Genomic DNA, 9,557 nt, shown 5'->3' with positions numbered 1-9,557 from the left:
TTTTATCTGCCTGATAAATATAAAGATGGGACCTGGCTGCCAGGGAAAAGCAATGACCAACCCTGCAAATGGGAGAAATACAGAAAAACACTGAAAGAGAGGATGATGGGCTTGGAAGGGAGCTCAAGTTGGTAACTATTCTTCTGCATGGCCAGTTTGACTTCCAATATTTACGGTCAATGAGGAAGCAAAATCAAACTACGGTGAGCCCAACAATGTTAGAGATAACTTTTATTTTTGTAATTGTACACAATCTAAAATAAATGAAAATATTGGGACTTTAAAGGGGAACAAAAAAGAAAATGTGTGTTTCCTATTTCTATACACTGGAGAATTAAGAAAGAGCTTTCAGAAGATGGTGGAGGGATCTGTAGTGGAAAGTGCACGCTGAGGTCCAGCTGCACATTGTCGATCCAGGCCCATCATCCTCAGCCTCAGTGAAAGGCAATACTCCTTCTCCTGGCTGCCCTACAGCTCAGCTGGAGCACAGAGCCCTGAACCACGCCAGAGGTGGTGCGAGAGGCCTGAGGGACAAGGTAGCACATTCAGAGAGCAAACGCCAAGTGTGCCCTCCCTGTGTCCTTGGGACCCATTAATATACCAGCACCTGCTTCGTGCTTTGTGGGGCAGAGAGCTTTCATCTCAACGATTTACTTTGACCCCACAACCTCACTAAGAGGTGCCCAACAGGTATCAGTCATTTCTCAGCGAGAAGGGTGCAGCCCAGTGGAAGGGACAGCGGCCTTTGGCTACACGCTCAGCTCGGGCACACGGGGCTGCAGAACAAGGCTTACACCCTGCTCGGGCCTGATTTGTTTTTTCCAATCCACACATCAAACCTAATTTATGTTAAGACAAAATGTGGGAAGGCCAGAAGAGAGGAAAATACTTATTTGCAAACATAAGAGAGGGGTGATCACTCATACTTAAATAATTTAAGAACTTGAGCACACAGTCCAGGGTTGAGGGTGCTCACAGCTCTGACAGTTGCAGCAGCTCGTCACCACCCTGTGGATAGCAGAGCCCCCAGGGAAGGGAGGAGGACCCCAGTGCATGCCATGTCCTACAGAACACCTCTGCTAGGCCAAAAGCAAGCAATGTTGAAAGGGCATCAAGGAAAAATAAATTCCACTCAATGGGTCAGGGCACTTGGGCAGGAACAAGATTCAGTTAAATAAACAGGACTGGAGGTGAGGATGATGGCTTTGATCAGCAGTGAAGGAGGGCACTGCCACCCGGCACCTCTGGAGATGACCTGGGCGGGTTAGGTCGGCCAAACTCTGAGATGGCGTTTGACTGAAGGTTCCATCTCTTCTTCTAAACAGTGAGAGTCTAACACTTGCTTCCGGATGGTAGGGGGCTGTACCCACTTCTGGATGGTGAGGGTCTGCAAGCCAGCTAATGCCCCAAAATTCTTTGCAGTGGCTTTACTTTTTCTCAGACTCCTTCAGTTTCAAGGTTCTTGAAATTCTAAGTTTAAATGCTCTTGATATGATTCTAACAGGTAGATAGGTGAAGTCAGGAATGGAAATGTTTATTTGTTTTGGGGCCAAAGGTCTGAATTCAGAAATTACCTCTTGTGTTGTAAATTGTGTAAACTCATCTTCTCAGACTAGACCAGGGTCCAAGTTCTGGGCCCTGCTATTTGCATGGGTACCTCTATACCAACCCTGACACATGCAGGCCTACATGGAATGTGTGGCCCATGCTGTGACTTACGGTGCAACCACATCCAGTCTACACATGAGGCCTCTTCCCCAGGTGAGGCCAGTATCCTGGCACCTGGCAGCCTCCCCTCTCCTCTGCCTCCCCTTCAATAATGTTTTTGGTTTCAAAGTGAGCTCTGTGGTTTCAGAGGTGTGCGTGGTGAGGACTGAGAAGTGGGACATGTGCCGCCGAGTGGTCGGTCCCTGAGTCACAGCCCCATCCTCCATCCCCTTTACATGGTCTCATGTGCCCCCCCACTCTCTCCTACACAAAAGGACATTGGAGAGAAAAAGATCCAAATATACTCTGCAGGGAAATGGTGCAGACATGAACCACCCCGTCCATCTTCCACAACTGCTGAGTCTTCACTGCCATGGAGTTTGTATACCGGGAAGGAAAACACCCACAGTAATTCAGGGTAATCAAAAGCCACATCATGAATTTGTTTCTCTGCTCCCAGTATGGAGAGTTAGAATATAAATAGGAAAGGCCATTAGAATAATTTACTATTCACCATGAATTATAAATGACACAAGGTACTTTTCATCAGTGGCTAATTTAAACTTAAAATTTAGCACCATAAATTGGTTATTGAATGATAAATGCACTGCCATTTTGGGGGGTGCTGGTGTTGGCTCCTGACTGGGCCTCGCCCCTGTTCCATGGTTCTGAGCTGGCCAGTCAGCAGCTATGTGCCAGAAGTTCTGAGCAGTGCTGAGGCCTGGAAGCGGATGGCTGAGGGGAGATCAGCCCGTGTTTCCTCCTGAATCCAAATGAGTCTCGCAGCTGGAGAGGCATCAGTGGCCGATAATGACCTAACAACCTCTAGCACTAACAGATATGACCTCGGAGCGGTGACAGGAATGTGAATGCAGCCTTCTCTCAACCCAGCAGGCTGGGCCAAGCGCATGTACGTGGCATGGGAGCTTGGAGCCACCTTGAAAAGGAAAATTTCCTAACATGAAATTTTGCAAGGCCAGTCAGTACGTGGTGGGGTGCACAGCACCGTGTTTGAAGCACATTAACAGACTGTCGTCTAGCACCCCAGATAAGAGCATGTTTGTAAGAATGGCTGAAATACTGGGGGACCCTGCCGTGCAGGCGGCTCATGCAGGAGGGATTGTGCACTCACCTGACCCCTGATACAGGCATCGCATGAGCCTTGTCCATGAACACTTCTGACATGTGGGTGAACAGCTTGTGGACCCTGGAGCTCTTAGCCAGTGCGGCTCCATCCTCCAACCATCCCTGAAGACCGGCAGCACTCGGCAGCATTTTCCTTGGGTGTTGTTTTTGAAAAAGATTCTCCTTACTCAGAGTTCCCATGCCCATTGGCCGCTCAGATAGTCAATGAACACTAACTGGCTCTCTCCTGAATGCGCAGGGCTGGAGACACCATGGGACCAGTGAGGAGCTCCTGCCCCTTGGCCAGGCACCTCAAGAATGGTGCCAGGCAGCAAAAGCTGCACAGAGGGACACCTTACAAGTGGCAGGATGGCTTACACACCACCTGTGGCCTGGAAAGTCACCTGCTCTGAGTTCAGGTGCCCACTTCCTTCCACAATGAGATGATGGCTCCAGGGTGCCTCACCTTTTTTTTTTTTGAGAGAGCTTCTCTCATATTTATTGATCAAATGGTTGTTAACAACAATAAAATTCTCTATAGGGGACTCAATGCACAATCATTAATCAACCCCAAGCCTAATTCTCAACAGTCTCCAATCTTCTGAAGCATAACGAACAAGTTCTTACATGGTGAACAAGTTCTTACATAGTGAATAAGTTCTTACATGGTGAACAGTGCAAGGGCAGTCATATCACAGAAACTTTCGGTTTTGATCACAATCATGAACTATAAACAATCAAGTCAGATATGATTATTCGTTTGATTTTTATACTTGATTTATATGTGAATCCCACATTTCTCCCTTATTATTATTATTATTTTTTTTAATAAAATGGTGAAGTGGTAGGTAGATGCAAGATAAAAGTAGAAAACATAATTTAGTGCTGTAAGAGGGCAAATGTAGATGATCAGGTCTGTGCCTATAGACTAAGTATTAATCCAAGCTAGACAAGGGCAACAAAACATCCACGGATGCAGAAGATTTCTCTCAAAACGGGGGGGTGAGGTTCTAGGCCTCACCTCTGTTGATCCCCAATTTCTCACCTGATGGCCCCCCTGCGACTGTGCCTGTCTTAGGTTGTTCCTCCCTTGAGGAATCTTACCCGTCTCTGGCTAACCAGTCATCTTCCGGGGCCATACAGGGAGATGTAAAGTTGGTAAGTGAGAGAGAAGCAATATTCTTTGAAAAGGTTAGCTTTTTACTTCTTTGCAGATTTATGCCCTGTGGCCTCTATGCCCAGCATTTGTCTTGAGGTATCTTTACAGGGTACTTCACTTTTATGAGACATCAACAGATATTTTTGCCTTAAACAAATAAAATTATGGAATATTCCAGTTGCATGTGGCCATCCAACCATGGAGATCAGAATCATGAAAAGTTCTGGAAAACAAGAAAGCCTTGTGCATGTCTTTAATGGAACCTCGCTTGTTCCACATGAATCTGTGGCCTGCCCAGCATAGGAACTGGTCCATTAATTGCTGGAGGCTTCGCTCAGTATAGTGCATGGCATGTAACTGGCCCTTAAAAAAGGGACCTTCTGCTGACTGGGAAGTCACAGCTAATGCCTGATAGTGAGTGGTGCTTTGGGAAATACAAAACAATCAGAGAACTAGTTAATTGTGCTTTTGGATATATTTCAATTTTCAAAAGCAACTCTAATGGTTTCTACATGGAGCAATGATATTTACACATAAAAGATTTACTGATTTTAATTTTATGATGAAAAACGTAATTGCAAAACATACTTGTGAAATACAGACATATTTTATTTACAAAGAGTAGATACCCACCATGTCTGTGCAGGGCCAGCACCTGCCCTGGGAGCAGACACACAAAGACTGACACACTGCAGGCCTGCAGCAGCTCCAGTCTGACATGGACAAGTCTGTTGACAGGGGGCGTCACCACGATTGACATAAAGTCATGTGATGGCCCAGGGAGACCAGCAGCCCCCTTGAAGTGAAGCCCCAACTTTCTCAAATATTAGAGGTCATTAAACAGTGGTAACGTCGTGTTGGGGATTTCTGTAAATGGAAACCTAGCCCCGAGCTTTCCATAAATATGGCTGGGCAGGGCAGGCAGGGTGTGAGGTCCCTCAATCATCCTCTTCAGCTCTGGTAAGTTGAGAGATCTCTGTTAACTAAACATGGCACACACATACACATAGTTCTATACATGCATGTGCATGCCTGTACACAAGTGCACATATGTGAACGAATATATCCATGCTCATGCATGTGTGCACCCACATGTATATGCACACTCATCCATGCACAAGCAGTGTACACATGTACACATACCCGTACTGTCTTACATACACATTCTCTCTTGTAACACACAGAGGAGGAGGGAGTCTGCCAGGCTCCCCTTATTATATCTTCAAAATGAAGGGTCCAGAAAATTCAACTGCAAAATACAGAGAGGGATTTTATTTGCCTTTTTGCCTTTTTAAAAAATAATTTCTGTCTGAGTTGGACTCAGTTGACTGTAAGAGAACATTTCTCATTCAGCAGCCTTGTGGGGGAGGCTGGCGGGAATCCCTCAGCAGGGCATCGGTGTCTCCGATGTAACAGCAGGACGGGGGTGTGGTACATGAAGGCCCGTGACAGCCACGTGGAGCCCCTGTGGTCCCTGAGGCCTGTTCCTGTTGTGTAGGAACATTGGCCATTCCGGATGGCTGGGGGCAGTGCTCACCCATGCCATTCCTAAACTCAAGGCCATGAGCCCAACTCACCGTGCAGAGAACCGTCAGGTATGCTGGCTCATTCCTGGGCCGCTGCCACACTAGCAAGCAGCCCCCGCCTGCCACCCGGAGCCACCACGTGCCTCTGCCCTCTTGGGCTGCCCCCATGCAGAGAAGCAGGTCTGTCCTGTCCTGGACGGACAGGGACACCTTAAAGACCCACCTTCCTGCTGCATGGAATGCCCTCACCTGACCCCAGGACAAAGCCTTTGGTGCCAGGAAGGAAGAACGAAGGAAGCACAAATCACAGTCTCTGGCCAAACGGTTGAAGAGGAGCCTTTAAAAAGTACAGCCTGGCACCTTCCCTGCACCCACAGGAGACAGACCTACCTTTCCCTGGGCTTTGTCACAGTTCCCCAGCCTGGGGGTCCAGGGAGGCTGGGGCCTGGACAGAGGGGAGTCAGTTCCATCCCCTTTGGGCCATGAAGACCCCCTCTGCCTACCAAGCCCCCTGGTCCCTGCGCCTCCTGGCCCTCTCCTGCTCTGAGGCATCCTCTCTTCTCTACTCTGCCCTTGACCCAGGCCTTCCCAGCCTTTCGTTTTCCTGAGCCTGGTGGACTCCTGTCCCCAGAAACTTCTCCAAAAGGCAGTTGGCCTATTCTGCCATCCACAGCCCACGTCCTCAGCTACACTAGTGATTAGCTGCACTCCACAAGCAGTGAGTGTGGGCGCTGAGCCCCCTGAATTAACTCTGGGGCACCCGTAGGACAGCCATGGGCAGAAATGATGACGAAGCTGAGGTCTGCTGTCCGCAAAGCTGCACCAGCCTGCCCTTGTCATACACACACAGAGCCTGCTCCAAGCCCTGTCCCGGCTCCCTCCCAGGAGGCCCCGCACCCTCTGCCACTGTGGATCTGTGCCCTGGCTCTGCTCTGCCCCGAGGGCCAATTGCAGGACTTTAACTGCCTGCAGAATGATCCCTTGGACCCTGGCCCCCAAAGCACTGAGTTGAATGCGTCACCCTGCAGCTCAGAGCACCTGCAGCCACAGTTCATCTTCTTGAAGGCCCGCTGCTCCCTGCATGTGCAGATGCCCCGCCCTCCTGGCACAGGCCCTGCCAGCCAGCTCCTCAGCCCACCGTGCAGACTGCTGAGCAACCAGGGCCCCGGGCATCCTGGGCCCACAACCCAACCCTGCACTCTGCACCTCACTGCCTGCCACTCAGAGTCATCCTCCCACCCTGGGCTGGGCAGACCCTGCGAGGGCGCTGCCTGACCACCTGCCCCACTGCTGCCTGTCTGCTACACCTCTCCGCATGGAGATCTGCTCCCATGGCACGGGGCTTGTCTGCTGACACCTGGAAATTCCACTCCATTGTTAGTAAGGCACACGCTGTGCTTTACAGAGCGTGAATTCCACTCACTGCGCCACATATACCTGACTTTTACTGCACCACAAGCCTGCCAGGAATTCACCCTCACACGCAACGCAATCGCCAGGGAGATGGCAGAGGCGGTCAGCATCCTCAGTGAGACACAGCAAATGCCTGGACTCTGGGCCACAGGCAGGCCCTCCACTGGGGCTCAGGCTGCGCCGGCCCCCTCTCCCCATTCATGCCTCTCCTCCCGGCCTGCACTCTCCTTCCTTCAGAAACGGTTTCCCAACTGCCCAGGCCTGCCTCGTGGACCCTCCTTTCTGAGCTTCTACAGCCGAGAGTCCACACCACGATTTATATGCAGTTATATCCAATCCCATCTTCTGCTCTCAATGTGTCCTGGTGGTTTACGGTGTTTCCCAGCTCTGAAGGCTGACTCGTCTGTCATATCAGCAGGGGGCCTGGCACACTGTTGGGGCAGGTGATACTGAGCTGAGATCCTTCATGATCTCCATGTGGTGATACTGAGCCGAGATCCTTCATGATCTCCATGTGGTGATACTGAGCCGAGATCCTTCATGATCTCCATGTGGTGATACTGAGCCTAGATCCTTCATGATCTCCATGTGGTGATACTGAGCCAAGATCCTTCATGATCACCATATGGCTGAATGCTCATTTATGTACTCAGATCCCCCCATGTCTTTTTCATCAGACACCCTACTTTTAGGATGGAAAGAAAGAGAGAAAGAGAGAGGGAAGGAAGGGAGGAAGGAAGGGAGGGAGGGAAAGAAAAGAGAAGAGAAGAGGAGGGGAGGGAAGGGGAAGGGAGAGGAGAGGAGAGGATTAATTCTATTACTACCAAGTGGCAATCTGAGCCCTGACCAGGAAGTTCCGTCCGCTGTTTTACCAGCCTCCCCTCCAGTCCCCTGCCTTGTGCTCACCTGGTAGCCTAGCAAAGCAGAGTGGGGAAGGGGCAGACCTGGGGGTGGTCTTGGGTTAACAAAAGAATGTGTGTGGGCATGAGCTCTGCCTAGGTCACGCCCAGGTACCGATGCCTCCTGTTTATGGTATTACTAGCATCTAAGTTCTTCAAATAGAGGCTCTACAGACATCAGATTATTGACATATTTGTATTTAGAAGCAGTGAATTGACACTGATGTCCTTGGGAAGATATACTTCTAATCAAACTTCATATCTCTGTAAAACTTTCTGTATAAGGTATGTATTCTTTTATGGAAGCCTCATAATTTCCCATTAGCTACTTACTTTATCCAGTCTCTCCAGAGGAAGATGCTGGGCCAGTGGGAGACACACTGATGCTGGGAGCACCAAACTCCAGCTGTGGAGTCCTGTGTGCTCATGTTAACCAGGGCTCTCCCTCCAGAGAAACCAACATGGAATTCATACATTGAGGTAGAAGCTAAGTTGTATCTTGGATGAGGCCCACCCACATGGGGCAGGACAATGTGTTTTACTCAATATACCCATTCAAATGCAGATCCAAGAAAATCCCCTCACCGACACATGCAAAACAGTGTCTGGCCGAATATCTGGGTGCCCTGTGGCCCAATCAAGTGGACACAGGACACTAACTGCCACACAGCCATACCAGGAACTCCTGTCCTCAGCCAATAAAATGTTCCTGGCAACAGTTTTGTCCTGAAGCGTCTTCATAAATGTGGTTCAGAGCAACCTTCAGGATACCAAGTGGGTCATCATGGATTCCTAGTGGGCACCCAACACCACTGGCATAAAAGGAAAAAGAACCGGGTGCACAAAATCCACAACTGAATGCTGGCAGCCTCCTTTCACTTCTGATCCCACTCCTGGCGGGGCCCCGGGGAGCGTGCTCAGGCCCACGGCCACACACCTCTGGAAAGCCGTGTGCCTGACCTCTGCTGTCTCCTGGAGCCCCTCGTGCAAACATAAGGAGCTGATCCCGTGGCTGAGGGGTGGTGTGAAGGCTGCGAAGTGCTTCCTCCAGTGAGGTGGATTAACTCCTGCAAAGTGTTACTTGTTAATGTGCACCATTATAAAATGTCACTGACAACATAGGGCTTTGTAATGTGTCAAACCTGCAGCCTAACTGTCAGCAACGCTCGGAACACTGCCCTGCCCTGACCGCGGGGCAGAACGCCTCCCCATAGGGTCATGAGCAGCAGCAGCCTCTCGCCGTCCTAGAAAGCAAACACCTCGTGCCAGGTCTACAGCACGCATGCCCCCGGCCGCGAGGTGCTGCCCGTCTTCTGTGCAGGTGGGTAAACTGCACGTAGAGCGTTGCTGTTACCCAAATCTTCCTCCCACATAAGTGCTGCCACAATCTAAACTTAAAACTGCCTCCCTTAACAAAGTCCGTGAAAATATCAACATGTCCACCTCTTTAATGTAGCCTTTTTTATAGCTGTTTGGGGCTTATGAGATAGGAATGAGAACTTTGGAAGCTAAAATCTTCTTCTTTCTTTCTTTCTTTCTTTCTTTTTTCTTTCTTTCTTTCTTTCTTTCTTTCTTTCTTTCTTTCTTTCTTTCTTTCTTTCTTTTTTCTTTCTTTCTTTCTTTCTTTCTTTCTTTTTTCTTTCTTTCTTTCTTTCTTTCTTTCTTTCTTTCTTTCTTTCTTTCTTTCTTTCTTTCTTTCTTTCTTTCTCTCTCTCTCTCTCTCTCTTT

The sequence above is a fragment of the Manis javanica genome, chromosome 1, assembly GCF_040802235.1.
Source record: "Manis javanica isolate MJ-LG chromosome 1, MJ_LKY, whole genome shotgun sequence".
NCBI lineage: Eukaryota > Metazoa > Chordata > Mammalia > Pholidota > Manidae > Manis > Manis javanica.
This window is presented reverse-complemented; position numbering follows the sequence as displayed.